Raw genomic sequence first — 24,759 nt, 5'->3', positions numbered from 1 at the left:
ACTTGACGCTGGGGCGATTGCCCGCACAATTTGCGAAAAAGCTGGCATGTATGAAGTATAATTGTTTCTACTTTGAGTTGAATACATGCAAAATTAGCGACAAAGTTACAATGCTAACCGTTAGCCTGTTAAAGTTGGCATGTTAGCTCTGTATAAAAAGTTAACGTTAGCATGTTAGCGTGCGAACAGTATAAGTGAAGTATCAGAATATTTTACTTTGAGGTAAATACCTGACAAAGTAGCTAAAATGTTAAAATTCACACAATTAGCCCGATAACGCTAGCATTGTAGCAAAATAGAGTCAATTAAAAAAATAAACATTTACTGATAACATGCTAACATCATGTATGAAGTATCTTTTTTTTTTTACTTTGAGTTGAATACATGCAAAATTAGCTACAAAGTTACGATGCTACCCATTAGCCTGTTAAAGTTAGCATGTTAGCAAGATGGAATGAAATAACAAAAGTAACACAATATATGCCTGTCAAGTGTATCTCTGCAAAAATATGGTAAAGTTAGCATGCTAACATTATACGTAAAGTATCAGAATGTTTGACTCTGAGATGAACGGATGCAAAATTAGCTACAATGCTAACAGTTAACATGTATCAAATAACAAAATACTTGGCTGTGATGTGTATACCTGTACATTTAGCTCAAGGTAATATGTTAGCATGTTAGCAAGATAGTCACATGACAAAACATATGACTGTATCTCTGTATAAAAAGTTAACGTTAGCATGTTAGCGTGCAAACAGTATAAGTGAAGTATCAGAATATTTTACTTTGAGGTAAATACCTGACAAAGAAGCTAAAATGTTAAAATTCACACAATTAGCCTGATAACGTTAGCATTGTAGCAAAATAGAGTCAATTAATAAAATAAATATTTACTGAAACAGCATGTTAACATGCTAACATCATGTATGAAGTATCTTTTTATTTTTATTTTGAGTTGAATACATGCAAAATTAGCGACAAAGTTACAATGCTAACCGTTGGCCTGTTAAAGTTGGCATGTTGGCAAGATGGAATGTTACAAAAGTAACAAAATATATGACTGTCAAGTGTATCTCTGCAAAAATAAGGTAATGTTAGCATGCTAACATTATATGTAAAGTATCAGAATGTTTGACTCTGAGGTGAACGGATACAAAATTAGCTACAATGCTAACAGTTAACATGTATCAAATAACAAAATACTTGGCTCTGATGTGTATACCTGTACATTTAGCTCAAGGTAATATGTTAGCATGTTAGCAAGATAGTCACATGACAAAACATATGACTATAAAAAGTTAACGTTAGCATGTTAGCGTGCGAACAGTATAAGTGAAGTATCAGAATATTTTACTTTGAGGTAAATACCTGACAAAGTAGCTAAAATGTTAACATTCACACAATTAGCCTGATAACGTTAGCATTGTAGCAAAATAAGAGTCAATTAATAAAATAAACATTTACATGCTAACATCATGTATGAAGTATCATTTTTTTTTAAACTTTGAGTTGAATACATGCAAAATTAGCTACAAAGTTACAATGCTAACCGTTAGCCTGTTAAAGTTGGCATGTTGGCAAGATGGAATGTTACAAAAGTAACAAAATATATGACTGTCAAGTGTATCTCTGCAAAAATAAGGTAATGTTAGCATGCTAACGTTATATGTAAAGTATTGACTCTGAGGTGAACGGATGCAAAATTAGCTACAATGCTAACAGTTAACAGGTATCAATTAACAACATATTTGGCTCTGATGTGTATACCTGTACATTTAGCTCAAGGTAATATGTTAGCATGTTAGCAAGATAGTCACATAACAAAATGGGTTAGGGTTAGGGTTAGCATGTTAGCAACGTAATTAAACCGTGTCTCGCCACGAACGCGGGATATAACCAGGTTCTGGAACTTTGCGTCTTGGTTACCCTTTCCCATTTCTCGGAGAAAGCCGGTGAGACTTTAGTGCAGACCTTACGGTAACAAGGTTTCACTTTCAGCCGCTCCTTGCTAAAGTTGATTTATTGTCGTGTTTTTTTCGTTGCATCAACTTGAGACGCGTCATGTTGAGTAACGGCCGGTGTGTGTGTGTACGGGTGTGTGTACGGGTGTGTGTGCGGGTGTTTGGACATGCAGGAGTAGGTGTGTTTGACCTTGACTCGAGCAGACATATTTATCAGGTTGCGGCTGAGTTGGTAGCGCAACACTTGTCGTGATCAGTGTGTGTGTGTGTGTGTGTGTGTGTGTGTGTGTGTGTGTGTGTGTGTGTGCGTTAAAAACATGAGATGAAACCACGTCGTAAAGTCCGACCGGGTGACTTGATGGCGTTTTAAAGAGCTCGTCTGCGCGTGTCTGTGCGCGTCGTAAAGTTCAGTGAGGTGGGTCGATGGTTTTTTAAAGAGCTTGTCAGAGGAAATATGTGTGTTTTAATGTGTGTGTGTGTGTCTTTTAATGTGTGTGTGTCGGCACAAAGCATGCTGGGAAGGTCGGGAGGGTGTCGCCGTTTAACTTGCAGGTCAACCGGAGGTCCGAGGGAGCATCCGTCATGTGACGGGGCACACCGTCGCCGGGTAGATTTACAGTCCACACTCACGCTGAGGCCAGATAAGCCCCGCCTTCATCGGAAGCCACACCCACCGGACACCCAAGTAGGATTAAAACCATTCCTGGTTCCTGTATTCAAAGTTTCTATCCAGGAGGAGACCGAGGGCGGCGAGAAGACGGCAACTCAACTGAGGAGCGGCCCGGAGCTGGTGGTATTTGTCCAGCCCTAACCCTGACCGGGAGCATCCGTCATGTGACGGGGCACACCGTCGCCGGGTAGATTTACAGTCCACACTCACGCTGAGGCCAGCTAAGCCCCGCCTTCCTCGGAAGCCACACCCACCGGACACCCAAGTAGGATTAAAACCATTCCTGGTTCCTGTATTCAAAGTTTCTATCCAGGAGGAGACCGAGGGCGGCGAGAAGACGGCAACTCAACTGAGGAGCGGCCCGCAGCTGGTGGTATTTGACCAGCCCTAAGCCTGACCGGGAGCATCCGTCATGTGACGGGGCACACCGTCGCCGGGTAGATTTACAGTCAACACTCACGCTGAGGCCAGCTAAGCCCCGCCTTCCTTGGAAGCCACACCCACCGGATACCCAAGTAGGATTAAAACCATTCCTGGTTCCTGTATTCAAAGTTTCTATCCAGGAGGAGACCGAGGGCGGCGAGAAGACGGCAACTCAACTGAGGAGCGGCCCGGAGCTGGTGGTATTTGACCAGCCCTAACCCTGACCGGGTTCCTACCTTTACATTCATACCCTGGAGGGCGTCCATGAAAACATGGAGGGGGTCCTAAAAGGTCCGGAAGGGACCGAACAATCTTCCCGCCAGTGTCCTATATGGGCACAGTGGGATGAGTCTGTTTTAGGGTTCAGTCCTACTAGGCGGAGCGTGATACCCTTATGGGGGTGAAGGCTCTTTTGAAGGAACCTGGTCCCGGACCGGTTCATCACCTATTAATGCTTGGCTGAGTACAGAGGAGCCAGGTGAAGAAACACTATCACATCTGCACGTCGCTGGTGGAAAAAAGTTATATTATTCTTTAAGTGTCCCAAACCACCGAGAAAGAGTTCACCTTACTTACAACGAGCGCTTTACCTTGCAGGACCCACTCGGCTCTAACACTAACCCCGGTTTATAAGTATCTACCAGGTCCAAATCGCACCCATTTAAACCTTAGAGGGTTCAGGGAAGTCCCATTAGCACAGGGAGGTGTCCCAGAAAGTCCGAAATGGGTCGAAAAGAATGGCTTTGCCCACTTTCTATTTGGGCACGTCGGACCTTCTGGGGCCACGGGTACATTCAGGGATTAGTTCATTTTGGGGCGAGCCAAGGCTTTTAAGGTTCAGTCCTACTTGGCAGAGCATGATACTTTTAGGGGGATGATGGCCCTTTTGAAAGAACCCGGTTCCTTTAGGGGACCAAGGTTTTGTTTGGCCAGACAGGGATCACAGTGCATAACCTATGAATGCTTGGCTGAGTACAGAGGAGCCAGGTGAAGAAACACTATCACATCTCGCTGGTGGAAAAAAGTTATATTATTCTTGAAGTGTCCCAAACCACCGAAAAAGAGTTCACCTTACTTACAACGAGCGCTTTCCCTTGCAGGACCCACTCTGCTCTAACCCTAACCCCGGTTTATAAGTATCTACCAGGTCCAAATCGCACCCATTTAAACCTTTGAGGTGTCAGGGAAGTCCCATTAGCAGAGGGATGTGTCCCAGAAAGTCCGAAATGGGTCGAAAAGAATGGCCCTGCCCACTTTCTATTTGGGCACATGTCGGACCTTCTGGGGCCACGGACACATTTAGGGATTAGTTCATTTTGGGGCAACCCAAGGCCTTTAAGGTTCAGTCCTACTTGGCGGAGCATGATACCTTTATGGGGGTGAAGACCCTTTTGAAGGAACCCGGTTCCTTTAGGGGACCAAGGTTTTGTTTGGCCAGACAGGGATCATGGTTCATCACCTATGAATGCTTGGCTGAGTACAGAGGAGCCAGGTGAAGAAACACTATCACATCTGCATCTCGCTAGTGGAAAAAAGTTCTATTAAAAGTCTGAACCCCCTTCTTTAAGTGTCCCAGACCATTGAGAAAGAGTTCCCCTTCCTTACAACGAGCGCTTTACCTTGCAGGACCCACTCTGCTCTAACCCTAACCCCGGTTTATAAGTATCTACCAGGTCCAAATCGCACCCATTTAAACCTTTGAAGGTTCAGGGAAGTCCCATTAGCACAATGAGGTGTCCCAGAAGGTCCGAAATGGGTCGAAAAGAATGGCCCTGCCCACTTTCTATTTGGGCACATGTCGGACCATCTGGGGCCACGGACACATTCAGGGATTAGTTTATTTTGGGGCAACCCAAGGCCTTTAAGGTTCAGTCCTACTTGGCGGAGCATGATACTTTTATGGGGATGATGGCCCTTTTGAAAAAACCCGGTTCCTTTAGGGTACCAAGGTTTTGTTTGGCCAGACAGGGATCACGGATCATCACCTATGAATGCTTGGCTGAGCACAGAGGAGCCAGGTGAAGAAACACTATCACATCTGCACCTCGCTGGTGGAAAAAAGTTATATTAAAAGTCTGAACCCCTTTCTTTAAGTGTCCCAGACCATTGAGAAAGAGTTCCCCTTACTTACAACGAGCGCTTTACCTTGCAGGACCCACTCTGCTCTAACCCTAACCCCGGTTTATAAGTATCTACCAGGTCCAAATCACCCCCATATAAACCTTTGAGGGTTCAGGGAAGTCCCATTAGCACATGGAGGTGTCCCAGAAAGTCCGAAATGGGTCGAAAAGAATGGCCCTGCCCACTTTCTATTTGGGCACATGTCGGACCTTCTGGGGCCACGGACACATTTAGGGATTAGTTAATTTTGGGGCAAGCCAAGGCTTTTAAGGTTCAGTCATACTTGGCGGAGCATGATACCATTATGGGGATGATGGCCCTTTTGAAAGAACCCGGTTCCTTTAGGGGACCAAGGTTTTGTTTGGCCAGACAGGGATCATGGTTCATCACCTATGAATGCTTGGCTAAGTACAGAGGAGCCAGGTGAAGAAACACTATCACATCTGCACCTCGCTGGTGGAAAAAAGTTATATTATTCTTTAAGTGTCCCAAACCACCGAGAAAGAGTTCACCTTACTTACAACGAGCGCTTTACCTTGCAGGACCCACTCTGCTCTAACCCTAACCCCGGTTTATAAGTATCTACCAGGTCCAAATCGCACCCATTCAAATCTTTGAGGGTTCAGGGAAGTCCCATTAGCACAGGGAGGTGTCCCAGAAGGTCCGAAATGGGTCGAAAAGAATGGCCCTGCCCACTTTCTATTTGGGCACATGTTGTTCTGGGGCCACAGACACATTTAGGGATTAGTTCATTTTGGGGCAAGCCAAGGCTTTTAAGGTTCAGTCCTACTTGGCGGAGCATGATACCTTTATGGGGATGATGGCCCTTTTGAAGGAACACGGTTCCTTTAGGGGACCAAGGTTTTGTTTGGCCAGACAGGGATCACAGTGCATAACCTTTGAATGCTTGGCTGAGTACAGAGGAGCAAGGTGAAGAAACACTATCACATCTGCATCTCGCTAGTGGAAAAAAGTTCTATTAAAAGTCTGAACCCCCTTCTTTAAGTGTCCCAGACCATTGAGAAAGAGTTCCCCTTCCTTACAAACGAGCGCTTTACCTTGCAGGACCCACTCGGCTCTAACCCTAACCCCGGTTTAAGTATCTACCAGGTCCAAATCGCACCCATTTAAACCTTTGAGGGTTCAGGGAAGTCCCATTAGCACAGGGAGGTGTCCCAGAAAGTCCAAAATGGGTTGGAAAGCAATGGCCCTGCCCACTTTCTATTTGGGCACATGTTGTTCTGGGGCAACGGACACATTCAGGGATTAGTTCATTTTGGGGAAAGCCAAGGCTTTTAAGGTTCAGTCCTACTTGGCGGAGCATGATACCTTTATGGGGATGATGGCCCTTTTGAAAGAACCCGGTTCCTTTAGGGGACCAAGGTTTTGTTAGGCCAGACAGGGATCACAGTTCATCACCTATGAATGCTTGGCTGAGTACAGAGGAGCCAGGTGAAGAAACACTATCACATCTGCACCTCGCTGGTGGAAAAAAGTTATATTAGAAGTCTGAACCCCCTTCTTTAAGTGTCCCGGACCATTGAGAAAGAGTTCCCCTTACATACAACGAGCGCTTTACCTTGCAGGACCCACTCTGCTCTAACCTTAACCCCGGTTTATAAGTATCTACCAGGTCCAAATCGCACCCATTTAAACGTTTGAGGTGTCAGGGAAGTCCCATTAGCACAGGGAGGTGTCCCAGAAAGTCCGAAATGGGTCGAAAAGAATGGCCCTGCCCACTTTCTATTTGGGCACATGTCGGACCTTCTGGGGCCACGGACACATTTAGGGATTACTTCATTTTGGGGCAACCCAAGGCCTTTAAGATTCAGTCCTACTTGGCGGAGCATGATACCTTTATGGGGATGATGGCCCTTTTGAAGGAACCCGGTTCCTTTAGAGGACCAAGGTTTTGTTTGGCCAGACAGGGATCACAGTTCATCACCTATGAATGCTTGGCTGAGTACAGAGGAGCCAGGTGAAGAAACACTATCACATCTGCATCTCGCTAGTGGAAAAAAGTTCTATTAAAAGTCTGAACCCCCTTCTTTAAGTGTCCCAGACCATTGAGAAAGAGTTCACCTTACTTACAACGAGCGCTTTACCTTGCAGGACCCACTCGGCTCTAACCCTAACCCCGGTTTATAAGTATCTACCAGGTCCAAATCGCACCCATTTAAACCTTTGAGGGTTCAGGGAAGTCCCATTAGCACAATGAGGTGTCCCAGAAAGTCTGAAATGGGTTGGAAAGCAATGGCCCTGCCCACTTTCCATTTGGGCACATGTTGTTCTGGGGCCACGGACACATTTAGGGATTAGTTCATTTTGGGGCAAGCCAAGGCTTTTAAGGTTCAGTCATACTTGGCGGAGCATGATACTATTATGGGGATGATGGCCCTTTTGAAAGAACCCGGTTCCTTTAGGGGACCAAGGTTTTGTTTGGCCAGACAGGGATCACAGTTCATCACTTATGAATGCTTGGCTGAGCACAGAGGGTCCAAGTTAAGAAACACTATCACATCTGCACCTCGCTGGTGGGAAAAAGTTATATTAGAAGTCTGAACCAGTGTACCAAACCACCGAGAAAGAGTTCCCCTTACTTACAACGACCACTTCACCTTGCAGGACCCACTCTGCCCTAACCCTAACCCCGGTTTATAAGTATCAGAGACATTTAGGGATTAGTTCCTTTAAGTTTCAGTCTTACTTGGCAGAGCAAGATACCTTTATGGGGGGTGAAGGCCCTTTTGAAAGAACCTAGGACCTTCAGGGGACCAAGATTTTGTTTGGCCAGACAGGGATCACAGTTCATCACTTATGAATGCTTGGCTGAGCACAGAGGGTCCAGGTTAAGGAACACTATCACAGGAGCCACCATCCGCCGCCTCAGGAAGGGGAAGCAGTGCACTATCAACACCGTGTATGGCGAGGATGGTGTTCTGCTGACCTCGACTGCGGATGTTGTGGATCGGTGGAGGGAATACTTCGAAGACCTCCTCAATCCCACCAACACGTCTTCCTATGAGGAAGCAGTGCCTGGGGAGTCTGTGATGGGTTCTCCTATTTCTGGGGCTGAGGTTGCTGAGGTAGTTAAAAAGCTCCTCGGTGGCAAGGCCCCGGGGGTAGATGAGATCCGCCCGGAGTTCCTTAAGGCTCTGGATGCTGTGGGGCTGTCTTGGTTGACAAGACTCTGCAGCATCGCGTGGACATCGGGGGCAGTGCCACTGGATTGGCAGACCGGGGTGGTGGTTCCTCTCTTTAAGAAGGGGAACCGGAGGGTGTGTTCTAACTATCGTGGGATCACACTCCTCAGCCTTCCCGGTAAGGTCTATTCAGGTGTACTGGAGAGGAGGCTACCCCGGATAGTCGAACCTCGGATTCAGGAGGAACAGTGTGGTTTTCGTCCTGGTCGTGGAACTGTGGACCAGCTCTATACTCTCCGCAGGGTCCTTGAGGGTGCATGGGAGTTTGCCCAACCAGTCTACATGTGTTTTGTGGACTTGGAGAAGGCATTCGACCGTGTCCCTCGGGAAGTCCTGTGGGGAGTGCTCAGAGAGTACGGGGTATCGGACTGTCTGATTGTGGCAGTCCGCTCCCTGTATGATCAGTGCCAGAGCTTGGTCCGCATTGCCGGTAGTAAGTCGGACACGTTTCCAGTGAGGGTTGGACTCCGCCAAGGCTGCCCTTTGTCACCGATTCTGTTCATAACTTTTATGGACAGAATTTCTAGGCGCAGTCAAGGCGTTGAGGGGATCTGGTTTGGTGGCTGCAGGATTAGGTCTCTGCTTTTTGCAGATGATGTGGTCCTGATGGCTTCATCTGGCCAGGATCTTCAGCTCTCACTGGATCGGTTCGCAGCAGAGTGTGAAGCGACTGGGATGAGAATCAGCACCTCCAAGTCCGAGTCCATGGTTCTCGCCCGGAAAAGGGTGGAGTGCCATCTCCGGGTTGGGGAGGAGATCTTGCCCCAAGTGGAGGAGTTCAAGTACCTCGGAGTCTTGTTCACGAGTGAGGGAAAAGTGGATCGTGAGATTGACAGGCGGATCGGTGCGGCGTCTTCAGTAATGCGGACGCTGTATCGATCCGTTGTGGTGAAGAAGGAGCTGAGCCGGAAGGCAAAGCTCTCAATTTACCGGTCGATCTACGTTCCCATCCTCACCTATGGTCATGAGCTTTGGGTTATGACCGAAAGGACAAGATCACGGGTACAAGCGGCCGAAATGAGTTTCCTCCGCCGGGTGGCGGGGCTCTCCCTTAGAGATAGGGTGAGAAGCTCTGTCATCCGGGGGGAGCTCAAAGTAAAGCCGCTGCTCCTCCACATCGAGAGGAGCCAGATGAGGTGGTTCGGGCATCTGGTCAGGATGCCACCCGAACGCCTCCCTAGGGAGGTGTTTAGGGCACGTCCGACCGGTAGGAGGCCGCGGGGAAGACCCAGGACACGTTGGGAAGACTATGTCTCTCGGCTGGCCTGGGAACGCCTCGGGGTCCCACAGGAAGAGCTGGACGAAGTGGCTGGGGAGAGGGAAGTCTGGGCTTCCCTGCTTAGGCTGCTGCCCCCGCGACCCGACCTCGGATAAGCGGAAGAAGATGGATGGATGGATGGATCACAGGAGCCATCTGCATCTCGCTGGTGGAAAAGTAGTCTTAAAAGTCCAGACCGCATTCTCTATAAGTGTCCCAACCATCCGAGGAAGTCTTTCCATTAGCAAGGGCCAATATAAAATAGAAAACTCTGTACTAAATAAACTTTGACCTATCTGTGTGTACTCAAATGTTCCAATCTGTTCAACCAGACTAGAAACAGTAACCACTCTACCCTAACCCTAATTCGGTTTCTAAGCACATACCACGTCCAAATTTCACCCCTTTAAACCTTGGATGGGGTCAAGGAAAGTCCCATCTGCACATGAAGGTGTCCCAAAAGGTGTCCGAAAAAACTATTACCCTATTAGGCAGAGTCTGAGGCCGGAGACTTTTTGGCATCACAAAGAATAGTCCTCAGTCCCTAAAAGTCCGAGCCCCGTTCTGCAAGTGTCTACTTACAGCGAGTACTTTGAAGGGGTCGGACAGGGGCCAACAGAAAATAGAGACTTCAAGATCTGACCAGGATCCTGAAGACAACAAACTGGTGTTGCGACAAGTTTCACACGCTCTCGCTAACGAGTCCTGAGTGCTTAATTAGTTCCTGTTTTCACACGAGCAGAACGATTTGATGATGAAAGTGTTTGCAGGTCTCTAATGTACCGACACTGTCACTCAGTCCCTGAACGCAACGTTGTCTCTTTTTGAAGAAAAACATTCCACTTGTTTGAGGTTCTTCCTGTTTGTTTCAGAGAAAGTTCCATCGCGTTTACGTCAGATAAAACCGAAAATAATATTTAGCCACAATTCATCTCAGGGGAAAACTGGAGCAAGTGAGCTGCCGGTTTATTACCGGAAAAAACCCCACAAAACTTTTCCTCAAAGGTCCAAGAGAACCCCGAAATGGACTTACCCCTTAAAAGTTGCCACAAGTGTCCCGAGAGTAATTGGGGAATATTCCTACTCAGGAACAGACCTGGAGGTCCCATAGAACCCCAACAAGGACCATCTTCCACCTAAGGAACCTAGGGAGCTTCCTGGTCCTCTAAAGGTTTCATAATCTACCCAATAAGTCTAGGGTCGGAGCACTTTTGGGTATACTTTTGGGCACCTGCTCATTGGGACTGTTTGGGTACTTTTGGGACTTTCTTGGACCCCCTGGGGCCAAAAGGGTTAAATTCTTACTTTATAGATACTTAACAAACCAGATTAGGTTAATGGAAAGAATAGTTTTTCGGAGGGTTTGGGGCACTGGGTCTGGCACTTTTCTTTTGCCCGAAGTGTCCCTAGAGTATTTGGAGCGTATTCCTACTCAGGAACTAACCTGAAGGTACCATAGTACCCCAACAAGGATCATATTCTACCTAAAAAATCTAGGGAGCCCAAAACAGACTAACCCCTGAAAGTACTGGTCCTTTAAAGGGTCCGGGGCTGGAGCTTTTTTGGGTATAAGTTTGGGTACCCGCTCATTGGAGCTGTTTGGGTTCTTTTGGGACTTTTTGGGACCCCTCAGGGCCAAAAAGGGTTCAATTCTGACTTTATAGATACTTAACAAACCAGATTAGGTTAATTGAAAAATGTGTTTTTGGAAAGAGTTTGGGGCACTGGGTCTGGCAATTTTCTTTTCCCAAAGTGTCCCTATTAAGCATTTGGGGCATATTTCTACTCAAGAACTGACTTGGACGTCCAATAGTACCCCAACAAGGACCATATTCCACCTAAAGAACCTAGGGAGCCCAAAACAGACTAACCCTTTAAAGTGCTGGTGCTCTAAAGGGTCTGAAACATACCCAAGCAGTCCGGGGGCGGAGACCTTTTAGGTATACTTTTGGGCATTTGCTCATTTGTTCTTTTGGGACTTTCTTGGACCCCTCAAAGCCAAAAAGGGTTCAATTCGGACTTCATAGATACTTAAAAAAACGGATTAGGTTAATGGAAAGTACTGGTTCTTTAAAGGGTCTAGAATCTACCTAAGGAGTCCCAGGCCAGAGCCCTTTTAGGTATACCTTTGAGCACCTGCTCATTAGGACTGTTTGAGTACTTTTGGGACTTTCTTGGACCCCTTGGGGCCAAAAAGGGTTCAATTCTTACTTTATAGATACTTAACAAACCGGAATTAGGTTAATGGAAAGATTAGTTTTTCGGAGGGTTTGGGGCACTGGGTCTGGCACTTTTCTTTTGCCAGAAGTGTCCCTAGAGTATTTGTAACATATTCCTACTCAGGAACTAGCCTGAAGGTACCATAGTACCCCAACAAGGATCATCTTCTACCTAAAAAACCTAGGGAGCCCAAAACAGACTAACCCCTGAAAGTACTGGTCCTTTAAAGGGTCTAGAATCTACCTAAGGAGTCCAAGGCCAGAGCCCTTTTAGGTATACCTTTGAGCACCTGCTCATTAGGAGTGTTTGAGTACTTTTGGGACTTTCTTGGACCCCTCGGTGCCAAACAGGGTTACATTTTTACTTTATAGATACTTAACAAACCGGAATTAGGTTAATGGAAAGATTAGTTGTTCTGAGGATTTGGGGCACTGGGTCTGGCACTTTTCTTTTGCCAGAAGTGTTGCAATAGAGCATTTGGGGCATATTCCTACTCAAGAACTGACCTGGATGTCCCATAGTACCCCAACAAGGACCATCTTCCACCTAAGGAACCTAGGGAGCTTCCTGGTTCTCTAAAGGTTTCATAATCTACCCAATAAGTCTAGGGCCAGAGCACTTTTGGGTATACTTTTGGGCACCTGCTCATTGGGACTGTTTGGGTACTTTTGGGACTTTCTTGGACCCCCTGGGGCCAAAAGGGTTCAATTCTTACTTTATAGATACTTAACAAACCGGATTAGGTTAATGGAAAGATTAGTTTTTCGGAGGGTTTGGGCCACTGGGTCTGGCACTTTTCTTTTGCCAGAAGTGTCCCTAGAGTATTTGGAGCATATTCCTACTCAGGAACTAACCTGAAGGTACCATAGTACCCCAACAAGGATCATCTTCTACCTAAAAAACCTAGGGAGCCCAAAACAGACTAACCCCTGAAAGTACTGGTCCTTTAAAGGGTCTAGAATCTACCTAAGGAGTCCAAAGCCAGAGCCCTTTTAGGTATACCTTTGAGCACCTGCTCATTAGGACTGTTTGAGTACTTTTGGGACTTTCTTGGACCCCTCGGTGCCAAAAAGGGTTACATTTTTACTTTATAGATACTTAACAAACTGGATTAGGTCAATGGAAAGATTAGTTTTTCTGAGGATTTGGGGCACTGGGTCTGGCACTTTTCTTTTGCCAGAAGTGTCCCTAGAGTATTTGGAGCATATTCCTACTCAGGAACTAACCTGAAGGTACCATAGTACCCCAACAAGGATCATCTTCTACCTAAAAACCTAGGGAGCCCAAAACAGACTAACCCCTGAAAGTACTGGTCCTTTAAAGGGTCTAGAATCTACCTAAGGAGTCCAAGGCCAGAGCCCTTTTAGGTATACCTTTGAGCACCTGCTCATTAGGAGTGTTTGAGTACTTTTGGGACTTTCTTGGACCCCTCGATGCCAAAAAGGGTTAAATTTTTACTTTATAGATACTTAACAAACTGGATTAGGTTAATGGAAAGATTAGTTTTTCGGAGGGTTTGGGGCTCTGGGTCTGGCACTTTTCTTTTGCCAGAAGTGTCCCTAGAGTATTTGGAGCATATTCCTACTCAGGAACTAACCTGAAGGTACCATAGTACCCCAACAAGGATCATCTTCTACCTAAAAAACCTATGGAGCCCAAAACAGACTAACCCCTGAAAGTACTGGTCTTTTAAAGGGTCTAGAATCTACCTAAGGAGTCCAAGGCCAGAGCCCTTTTAGGTATACCTTTGAGCACCTGCTCATTAGGACTGTTTGAGTACTTTTGGGACTTTCTTGGACCCCTCGGTGCCAAAAAGGGTTACATTTTTACTTTATAGATACTTAACAAACTGGATTAGGTTAATGGAAAGATTCGTTTTTCTGAGGATTTGGGGCACTGGGTCTGGCACTTTTCTTTTGCCAGAAGTGTTGCAATAGAGCATTTGGGGCATATTCCTACTCAAGAACTGACCTGGATGTCCCATAGTACCCCAACAAGGACCATCTTCCACCTAAGGAACCTAGGGAGCTTCCTGGTTCTCTAAAGGTTTCATAATCTACCCAATAAGTCTAGGGCCGGAGCACTTTTGGGTATACCTTTGAGCACCTGCTCATTAGGACTGTTTGGGTACTTTTGGGACTTTCTTGGACCCCTTGGGGCCAAAAAGGGTTCAATTCTTACTTTATAGATACTTAACAAACCGGAATTAGGTTAATGGAAAGATTAGTTTTTCGGAGGGTTTGGGGCACTGGGTCTGGCACTTTTCTTTTGCCAGAAGTGTCCCTAGAGTATTTGGAGCATATTCCTACTCAGGAACTAACCTGAAGGTACCATAGTACCCCAACAAGGATCATCTTCTACCTAAAAAACCTAGGGAGCCCAAAACAGACTAACCCCTGAAAGTAGTGGTCCTTTAAAGGGTCTAGAATCTACCTAAGGAGTCCAAGGCCAGAGCCCTTTTAGGTATACCTTTGAGCACCTGCTCATTAGGACTGTTTGAGTACTTTTGGGACTTTCTTGGACCCCTCGGTGCCAAAAAGGGTTACATTTTTACTTTATAGATACTTAACAAACTGGATTAGGTTAATGGAAAGATTAGTTTTTCTGAGGATTTGGGGCACTGGGTCTGGCACTTTTCTTTTGCCAGAAGTGTTGCAATAGAGCATTTGGGGCATATTCCTACTCAAGAACTGACCTGGATGTCCCATAGTACCCCAACAAGGACCATCTTCCACCTAAGGAACCTAGGGAGCTTCCTGGTTCTCTAAAGGTTTCATAATCTACCCAATAAGTCTAGGGCTGGAGCACTTTTGGGTATACTTTTGGGCACCTGCTCATTGGGACTGTTTGGGTACTTTTGGGACTTTCTTGGACCCCCTGGGGCCAAAAGGGTTAAATTCTTACTTTATAGATACTTAACAAACCGGAATTAGGTTAATGGAAAGATTAGTTTTTCGGAGGGTTTGGGGCACTGGGTCTGGCACTTTTCTTTTGCCAGAAGTGTCCCTAGAGTATTTGGAGCATATTCCTACTCAGGAACTAACCTGAAGGTACCATAGTACCCCAACAAGGATCATCTTCTACCTAAAAAACCTAGGGAGCCCAAAACAGACTAACCCCTGAAAGTACTGGTCCTTTAAAGGGTCTAGAATCTACCTAAGGAGTCCAAGGCCAGAGCCCTTTTAGGTATACCTTTGGGCACCTGCTCATTGGGACTGTTTGGGTACTTTTGGGACTTTCTTGGACCCCCTGGGGCCAAAAGGGTTAAATTCTTACTTTATAGATACTTAACAAACCGGAATTAGGTTAATGGAAAGATTAGTTTTTCGGAGGGTTTGGGGCACTGGGTCTGGCACTTTTCTTTTGCCAGAAGTGTCCCTAGAGTATTTGGAGCATATTCCTACTCAGGAACTAACCTGAAGGTACCATAGTACCCCAACAAGGATCATCTTCTACCTAAAAAACCTAGGGAGCCCAAAACAGACTAACCCCTGAAAGTAGTGGTCCTTTAAAGGGTCTAGAATCTACCTAAGGAGTCCAAGGCCAGAGCCCTTTTAGGTATACCTTTGAGCACCTGCTCATTAGGACTGTTTGAGTACTTTTGGGACTTTCTTGGACCCCTCGGTGCCAAAAAGGGTTACATTTTTACTTTATAGATACTTAACAAACTGGATTAGGTTAATGGAAAGATTAGTTTTTCTGAGGATTTGGGGCACTGGGTCTGGCACTTTTCTTTTGCCAGAAGTGTTGCAATAGAGCATTTGGGGCATATTCCTACTCAAGAACTGACCTGGATGTCCCATAGTACCCCAACAAGGACCATCTTCCACCTAAGGAACCTAGGGAGCTTCCTGGTTCTCTAAAGGTTTCATAATCTACCCAATAAGTCTAGGGCTGGAGCACTTTTGGGTATACTTTTGGGCACCTGCTCATTGGGACTGTTTGGGTACTTTTGGGACTTTCTTGGACCCCCTGGGGCCAAGAGGGTTAAATTCTTACTTTATAGATACTTAACAAACCGGAATTAGGTTAATGGAAAGATTAGTTTTTCGGAGGGTTTGGGGCACTGGGTCTGGCACTTTTCTTTTGCCAGAAGTGTCCCTAGAGTATTTGGAGCATATTCCTACTCAGGAACTAACCTGAAGGTACCATAGTACCCCAACAAGGATCATCTTCTACCTAAAAAACCTAGGGAGCCCAAAACAGACTAACCCCTGAAAGTACTGGTCCTTTAAAGGGTCTAGAATCTACCTAAGGAGTCCAAGGCCAGAGCCCTTTTAGGTATACCTTTGGGCACCTGCTCATTGGGACTGTTTGGGTACTTTTGGGACTTTCTTGTACCCCCTGGGGCCAAAAGGGTCAAATTCTTACTTTATAGATACTTAACAAACCGGAATTAGGTTAATGGAAAGATTAGTTTTTCGGAGGGTTTGGGGCACTGGGTCTGGCACTTTTCTTTTGCCAGAAGTGTCCCTAGAGTATTTGGAGCATATTCCTACTCAGGAACTAACCTGAAGGTACCATAGTACCCCAACAAGGATCATCTTCTACCTAAAAAACCCAAAACAGACTAACCCCTGAAAGTACTGGTCCTTTAAAGGGTCTAGAATCTACCTAAGGAGTCCAAGGCCAGAGCCCTTTTAGGTATACCTTTGAGCACCTGCTCATTAGGAGTGTTTGAGTACTTTTGGGACTTTCTTGGACCCCTCGGTGCCAAAAAGGGTTACATTTTTACTTTATAGATACCGGTACTTAACAAACTGGATTATATTAATGGAAAGATTAGTTTTTCTGAGGATTTGGGGAACTGGGTCTGGCACTTTTCTTTTGCCAGAAGTGTTGCAATAGAGCATTTGGGGCAAAAAACAGTTTTTCGCAGGGTTTGGGCCAATTGCAAAAATGGCCTGGCCCTTTTTTTATTGTGCCAGAAGTGTTCCTAGAGTGATTGGAGTCTATTCCTATTCACAAACAGACCTGGAAGTCTCAGAGTACCTAAACAAAGGACCGTCTTCCACCTAAAGAACCCGAAGGACCCCATAACAGACAAAACCCTGATATTGCTGGTGCTCTAAAGGGTCCAGAATGTACCCAAGGAGTCCGGGCCAGAGTCCTTTTGGGTATACTTTTGGGCAACCGATCATTTAAAACCATTTGGGTTCTTTTGGGACTGTATTAGGCCCCTTAGGACGGAAATGGGTTCAACTCAGACCTCGTAGATACCTAAGAAACCAGATTGGGTTGATGAAAAATCAGTTTTTCGCAGGGTTTGGGCCAATTGCAAAAAGGGCCTTGCCATTTTTTTTGCCAGAAGTGTTCCTAGAGTGATTGGGGTCTATTCCTATTCACAAACAGACCTGAAAGTCCTAGAGTACCTAAACAAAGGACCGTCTTCCACCTAAAGAACCCGAAGGACCCCATAACAGACAAAACCCTGATATTGCTGGTGCTCTAAAGGGTCCAGAATGTACCCAAGGAGTCCGGGCCAGAGTCCTTTTGGGTATACTTTTGGGCAACCGGTCATTTAAAACCACTTGGGTTCTTTTGGGACTGTCTTAGGCCCCTTAGGACGGAAAAGGGTTCAACTCAGACCTCGTAGATACCTAAGAAACCAGATTGGGTTGATGAAAAAAAACAGTTTTTCGCAGGGTTTGGGCCAATTGCAAAAATGGCCTGGCCCTTTTTTTATTGTGCCAGAAGTGTTCCTAAAGTGATTGGAGTCTATTCCTATTCACAAACAGACCTGAAAGTCCCAGAGTACATAAAACAAGGACCGTCTTCCACCTAAAGAACCCGAAGGACCCCATAACAGACAAAACCCTGATATTGCTGGTGCTCTAAAGGGTCCTGAATGTACCCAAGGAGTCCGGGCCAGAGTCCTTCTGGGTATACTTTTGGGCAACTGATCATTTAAAACCACTTGGGTTCCTTTGGGACTGTATTAGGCCCCTTAGGACGGAAAAGGGTTCAACTCAGACCTCGTAGATACCTAAGAAACCAGATTGGGTTGATGAAAAAACAGTTTTTCGCAGGGTTTGGGCCAATTGGGCCTGGCCCTTTTTTTGCCAGAAGTGTTCTTAGAATGATTGGGGTCTATTCCTATTCACAAACAGACCTGAAAGTCTCAGAGTACCTAAACAAAGGACCGTCTTCCACCTAAAGAACCCGAAGGACCCCATAACAGACAAAACCCTGATATTGCTGGTGCTCTAAAGGGTCCAGAATGTACCCAAGGAGTCCGGGCCAGAGTCCTTTTGGGTATACTTTTGGGCAACTGATCATTTAAAACCATTTGGGTTCCTTTGGGACTGTATTAAGCCCCTTAGGATGGAAAAGGGTTCAACTCAGACCTCGTAGGTACCTAAGAAACCAGATTGGGTTGATGAAAAAACAGTTTTTCGCAGGGTTTGGGCCAATTGCAAAAAGGGCCTTGCCATTTTTTTTTGCCAGAAGTGTTCCTAGAGTGATTGGGGTCTATTCCTATTCACAAACAGAACTGAAAGTCTCAGAGTACCTAAACAAAGGACCGTCTTCTACCTAAAGAACCCTAAGGACCCCATAACAGACAAAACCCTGATATTGCTGGTGCTCTAAAGGGTCCAGAATGTACCCAAGGAGTCTGGGCCAGAGTCCTTTTGGGTACACGTTTGGGCAACTGATCATTTAAAACCATTTGGGTTCTTTTGGGACTGTATTAGGCCCCATAGGACGGAAATGGGTTCAACTCAGACCTCGTAGATACCTAAGAAACCAGATTGGGTTGATGAAAAAACAGTTTTTCGCAGGGTTTGGGCCAATTGCAAAAAGGGCCTTGCCATTTTTTTTTGCCAGAAGTGTTCCTAGAGTGATTGGGGTCTATTCCTATTCACAAACAGACCTGAAAGTCTCAGAGTACCTAAACAAAGGACCGTCTTCTACCTAAAGAACCCTAAGGACCCCATAACAGACAAAACCCTGATATTGCTGGTGCTCTAAAGGGTCCAGAATGTACCCAAGGAGTCTGGGCCAGAGTCCTTTTGGGTATACTTTTGGGCAACCAATCATTTAAAACCATTTTGGTTCCTTTGGGACTGTATTAGGCCCCTTAGGATGGAAAAGGGTTCAACTCAGACCTCGTAGATACCTAAGAAACCAGATTGGGTTGATGAAAAAACAGTTTTTGGGCCAATTGGGCCTGGCCCTTTTTTTGGCCAGAAGTGTTCCTAGAGTGATTGGGGTCTATTCCTATTCACAAACAGACCTGAAAGTCTCAGAGTACCTAAACAAAGGACCATCTTCCACCTAAAGAACCCGAAGGACCCCATAACAGACAAAACCCTGATATTGCTGGTGCTCTAAAAGGACCAGAATGTACCCAAGGAGTCCTAGCCAGAGTCCTTTTGAGTATACTTTTGGGCAACCGATCATTTAAAACCATTTGGGTTCCTTTGGGACTGTATTAGGCCCCTTAGGACGGAAAAGGGTTCAACTCAGACCTCGTAGATACTTAAGAAACCAGATTGGGTTGATGAAAAAACAGTTTTTCGCAGGGTTTGGGCCAATTGGGCCTGGCCCTTTTTTTTGCCAGAAGTGTTCCTAGAGTGATTGGGGTCTCTTCCTATTCACAAACAGACCTGAAAGTCTCAGAGTACCTAAACAAAGGACCGTCTTCTACCTAAAGAACCCTAAGGACCCCATAACAGACAAAACCCTGATATTGCTGGTGCTCTAAAGGGTCCAGAATGTACCCAAGGAGTCTGGGCCAGAGTCCTTTTGGGTATACTTTTGGGCAACCAATCATTTAAAACCATTTTGGTTCCTTTGGGACTGTATTAGGCCCCTTAGGATGGAAAAGGGTTCAACTCAGACCTCGTAGATACCTAAGAAACCAGATTGGGTTGATGAAAAAACAGTTTTTGGGCCAATTGGGCCTGGCCCTTTTTTTGGCCAGAAGTGTTCCTAGAGTGATTGGGGTCTATTCCTATTCACAAACAGACCTGAAAGTCTCAGAGTACCTAAACAAAGGACCATCTTCCACCTAAAGAACCCGAAGGACCCCATAACAGACAAAACCCTGATATTGCTGGTGCTCTAAAAGGACCAGAATGTACCCAAGGAGTCCTAGCCAGAGTCCTTTTGAGTATACTTTTGGGCAACCGATCATTTAAAACCATTTGGGTTCCTTTGGGACTGTATTAGGCCCCTTAGGACGGAAAAGGGTTCAACTCAGACCTCGTAGATACTTAAGAAACCAGATTGGGTTGATGAAAAAACAGTTTTTCGCAGGGTTTGGGCCAATTGGGCCTGGCCCTTTTTTTTGCCAGAAGTGTTCCTAGAGTGATTGGGGTCTATTCCTATTCACAAACAGACCTGAAAGTCTCAGAGTACCTAAACAAAGGACCGTCTTCCACCTAAAGAACCCCATAACAGACAAAACCCTGATATTGCTGGTGCTCTAAAGGGTCCAGAATGTACCCAAGGAGTCCGGGCCAGAGTCATTTTGGCTATACTTTTGGGCAACCAATCATTTAAAACCATTTGGGTTTTTTTGGGACTGTATTAGGCCCCTTAGGACGGAAAAGGGTTCAACTCAGACCTCGTAGATACCTAAGAAACCAGATTGGGTTGATGAAAAAACAGTTTTTCGCAGGGTTTGGGCCAATTGCAAAAAGGGCCTTGCCATTTATTTTGCCAGAAGTGTTCCTAGAGTGATTGGGGTCTATTCCTATTCACAAACAGACCTGAAAGTCTCAGAGTACCTAAACAAAGGACCGTCTTCCACCTAAAGAACCCCATAACAGACAAAACCCTGATATTGCTGGTGCTCTAAAGGGTCCAGAATGTACCCAAGGACTCCGGGCCAGAGTCCTTTTGGGTATACTTTTGGGCAACTGATCATTTAAAACCACTTGGGTTCTTTTGGGACTGTATTCCTATTCCTATTCCTATTCACAAACAGACCTGAAAGTCCCAGAGTACCTAAAAAAAGGACCGTCTTCCACCTAAAGAACCCGGAAGAACCCAAAACAGACTAAGCCCTAAAATGTACCCAACGAGTCCGGGGCCGTAACCCCTTTGGGAATACTTTTGGGCACCCGCTCATTGGGGCCACGTGGGTTCTTTTGGAAGAACGAAAGAATAAACTTTGGAACCAATCAAGTAAGCCGCAGCCGAAGGTGAACCGTCTCCATGGCGACGGGAGAACGAGTGTCGCTTTGGATTAGGCCCCGCCCCTCAGAAGGCTGGCTAAGTGGCGGCGCTAATCAAGTGCTGAAGGTGAGGAGGACGCAGCGGAACGGAGGAATCGAACACGCCGCAGGTTTGCTGCGGGGCGTTTGGCGGGGCAGGACAAGGTGGAGGTACTCCAGGGAGGAGATAAGAGGGGGGAGAGGTGGACCGGGACGACGCCCCCCCCGGCGCCATCTGGAGGAGCTGATCTGCGGGGTGACCCACAATGCAATGGGGGTGTTTTGATTGGTTTATAATAGTTTTGACGATTAGATTGTCTTGTGGTGGTAAACCTGGAGCCCCGACTGCAGGGGAAGACCGTGTGTACCTAATGAAGTGTCCTGCAAATGATTCTAGAAATATGATTAATTATTAAGTTTGCTGCGGGCTATGATGTCATTTGTGCTCGTCAACACACTAATTAGTGCAGCTTTAATTGATATTGGGAAGTGGCGTCGTTGGCGGCTGCCCGGGGGACATCTTGTCTTCGCGGCAGGGGCGGCAGGGGCCGCTATCTGCGCCACGCCCGGCGAGCGTGCGGCAATTAGTGCACGAGTGTGCGCTCACGTGCGCTAATATGAACATTCATCAACATTAGCAGCTAATGACGTCGACATGAGGCCACGCGTTAGAGTCATGTGACTCCTGTCTCCGTGGCAACATCACTTTCAACTTTCTCACCAGATCATACTTCAGTAACAACATTGGTGCACTTGCGTACTTAGTCTTTAAGTGCATACCTTTGTTTGACTTGTGTACTTACACTTAGTCTTTTAAGTACATAAGTGTGTACACTTGTGTACTTACACTTACCGGTAGTCTTTTAGGTACATAAATGTGTGCACTTGTGTACTTACACTTAGTATCTTAAGTACATAAATGTGCACACTTGTGTACTTACACTAAGTCTTTAAGTACATAACTTTGTTATACTTGTGTACTTACACTTAGTCTTTTGACTACATACGTTTTTACACGTGTGTACTTACACTAAGTATTTAATTGCATAACTTTGTTACACTTGTGTACTTGCTTTTGAGTACTTAAGTGTGTTACAGTTGTGTACTTACACATAGTCTATTGAGTGCTCAAGTGTGTACAACTTGTGTACTTACACTTAGTCTTTTGACTACATACGTGTGTAACAATTGTGTACTTACACTTAGTCTTTTGAGTACTTAAGTGCATTACACTTGTGTACTTACACTTAGTATCTTAAGTACATAAATGTTTACATTTGTGTACTTACACTAAGTCTTTAAGGACATACCTTAGTTACATTTGTGTACTTGCACTTAGTCTTTTGAGTACTTAAGTGTGTTACACTCGTGTACTTACACTTAGTCTTTTGAATACATAAGTGTGTAACACTTGTGTACTTACAGTTAGTCTTTTAAATACTTAAGTGTATTACACTTGTGTACTTACACTTAGTCTTTTGAGTACTTAAGTGTGTTACACTTGTGTACTTAGACTTTGGAGTACTTAAGTATGTTACACTTGTGTACTTACACTTAGTCTTTTGAGTACTTAAGTGTATTACGCTTGTGTACTTAGACTTTGCAGTACTTAAGTGTGTTACACTTGTGTACTTACACTTAGTCTTTTGAATACATAAGTGTGTAACACTTGTGTACTTACACTTAGTCTTTTAAATACTTAAGTGTGTTACACTTGTGTACTTACACTTAGTCTTTTGAGTACTTAAGTGTGTTACACTTGTGTACTTACACATAGTCTTTTAAATACTTAAGTGCGTTACACTTGTGTACTTACACTTAGTCTTTTGAGTACTTAAGTGTGTTACACTTGTATACTTAGACTTTGGAGTACTTAAGTGTGTTACACTTGTGTACTTACACTTAGTCTTTTGAGTACTTAAGCGTGTTACACTTGTGTACTTAGACTTTGCAGTACTTAAGTGGGTTACACTTGTGTACTTACACTTAGTCTTTTGAATACATACGTGTGTAACACTTGTGTACTTGCACTTAGTCTTTTGAGTACATAAGTGTGTAACTCTTGTGTACTTACACTTAGTCTTTTGAGTACGTAAGTGTGTTACACTTGTGTACTCAGACTTTGGAGTACTTAAGTGTGTTACACTTGTGTACTTACACTTAGTCTTTTGAGTACTTAAGCGTGTTACACTTGTGTACTTAGACTTTGCAGTACTTAAGTGGGTTACACTTGTGTACTTACACTTAGTCTTTTGAATACATAAGTGCGTTACACTTGTGTACTTACACTTAGTCTTTTGACTAAATAAGTGTGTTACACTTGTGTACTTACACTTAGTCTTTTGAGTACATAAGTGTGTAACACTTGTGTACTTACACTTAGTCTTTTGAGTACTTAAGAGTGTTACACTTGTGTACTTAGACTTTGCAGTACTTAAGTGTGTTACACTTGTGTACTTACACTTAGTCTTTTGAATACTTAAGTGTGTAAAACTTGTGTACTTACACTTAGTCTTTTGAGTACTTAAGTTTGTTGCACTTGTGTACTTAGACTTTGGAGTGCTTAAGTGTGTTACACTTGTGTACTTACACTTAGTCTTTTAAATACTTAAGTGTGTAACACTTGTGTACTTACACTTAGTCTTTTAAATACTTAAGTGCGTTACACTTGTGTACTTACACTTAGTCTTTGGAGTACTTAAGTGTGTTACACTTGTGTACTTAGACTTTGGAGTACTTAAGTGTGTTACACTTGTGTACTTAGTCTTTTGAGTACTTAAGTGTGTTACACTTGTGTACTTACACTTAGTCTTTTAAACACTTAAGTGTGTACACTCACTGTTGCTACGACACGGTAGTGCTCCACTAAGACAGGTGCATCATGGGACATGGCGCAGGTCACATGACCACGAGGAAAGACGCTCCTCAAGACTCCTCCTCCCTTCCTCGTCTCCTCTGTCCTTATCTCCTCTGTCCTTATCTCCTCCCCACTTCAGCGCCGCTGGACTGGAACGGCTCAATATTAGCGAGCCAATTAGCAGCGGTCGCTCGTTAAGAGGCTGACACACACGCACACACACACACACACACACACACACACACACACACACACACACACACACACACACACACACACACACACACAGTTTGAGTGAATTGGACCCATTTGAATGGATGAAGGTTTAGAATGAGGGTGAATAAGGATCACATTAATTATGTAATTAATAAAATTAATTAAAAAATAAATAAATACAAATTAATTACTTAATTAATACTAATAATAATAAATAAATGAAAAAATAAAACAATAAAAAATAAGTAAACAAATAAATAAATCAATGGATAAATAATAATAATAATAATAATAATAATAATAATTGTAATAATAGCTAATTAATCAATTAAATGATTGATACTTGTTTGTATTGATCAATATTTTTTATTTATTTACGGGTTCTCGACTCCCAAATCAACTCCATTCTCCATTCAGTGATTCACGATAAAGTTGGAGATGTGATTTCTGAGGTGGAAAAGAGCTGTGATGAGAAGCAAAAAGATGCTTTACACACACACACACACACACACACACACACACACACACACACACACACACACACACACACACACACACACACACACACACACACACACACACACACACACACACACACACAGTGTGGCGTAATCTCTCTGCAAGCCTCCAAGCTCTACAACACTAATTAGTTTGGCAACAAAG

The 24,759-nt window shown here is 44.7% G+C and overlaps 1 protein-coding gene across 4 annotated transcripts in view; it reads right to left on the bottom strand.

Annotated features, from left to right (window-relative positions):
- Positions 1 to 24,759, bottom strand: part of npas3 (neuronal PAS domain protein 3) — a 296,737-nt gene that overhangs the window by 151,658 nt on the left and 120,320 nt on the right. The gene's annotated exons all lie outside the window — the stretch shown is intronic.

Source organism: Nerophis lumbriciformis, linkage group LG26 (assembly GCF_033978685.3).
Source record: "Nerophis lumbriciformis linkage group LG26, RoL_Nlum_v2.1, whole genome shotgun sequence".
NCBI classification, from domain to species: Eukaryota; Metazoa; Chordata; class Actinopteri; order Syngnathiformes; family Syngnathidae; genus Nerophis; species Nerophis lumbriciformis.
The sequence above is the reverse complement of the archived record's forward strand: the minus strand, read 5'-3'. Positions and strand labels throughout refer to the sequence as shown.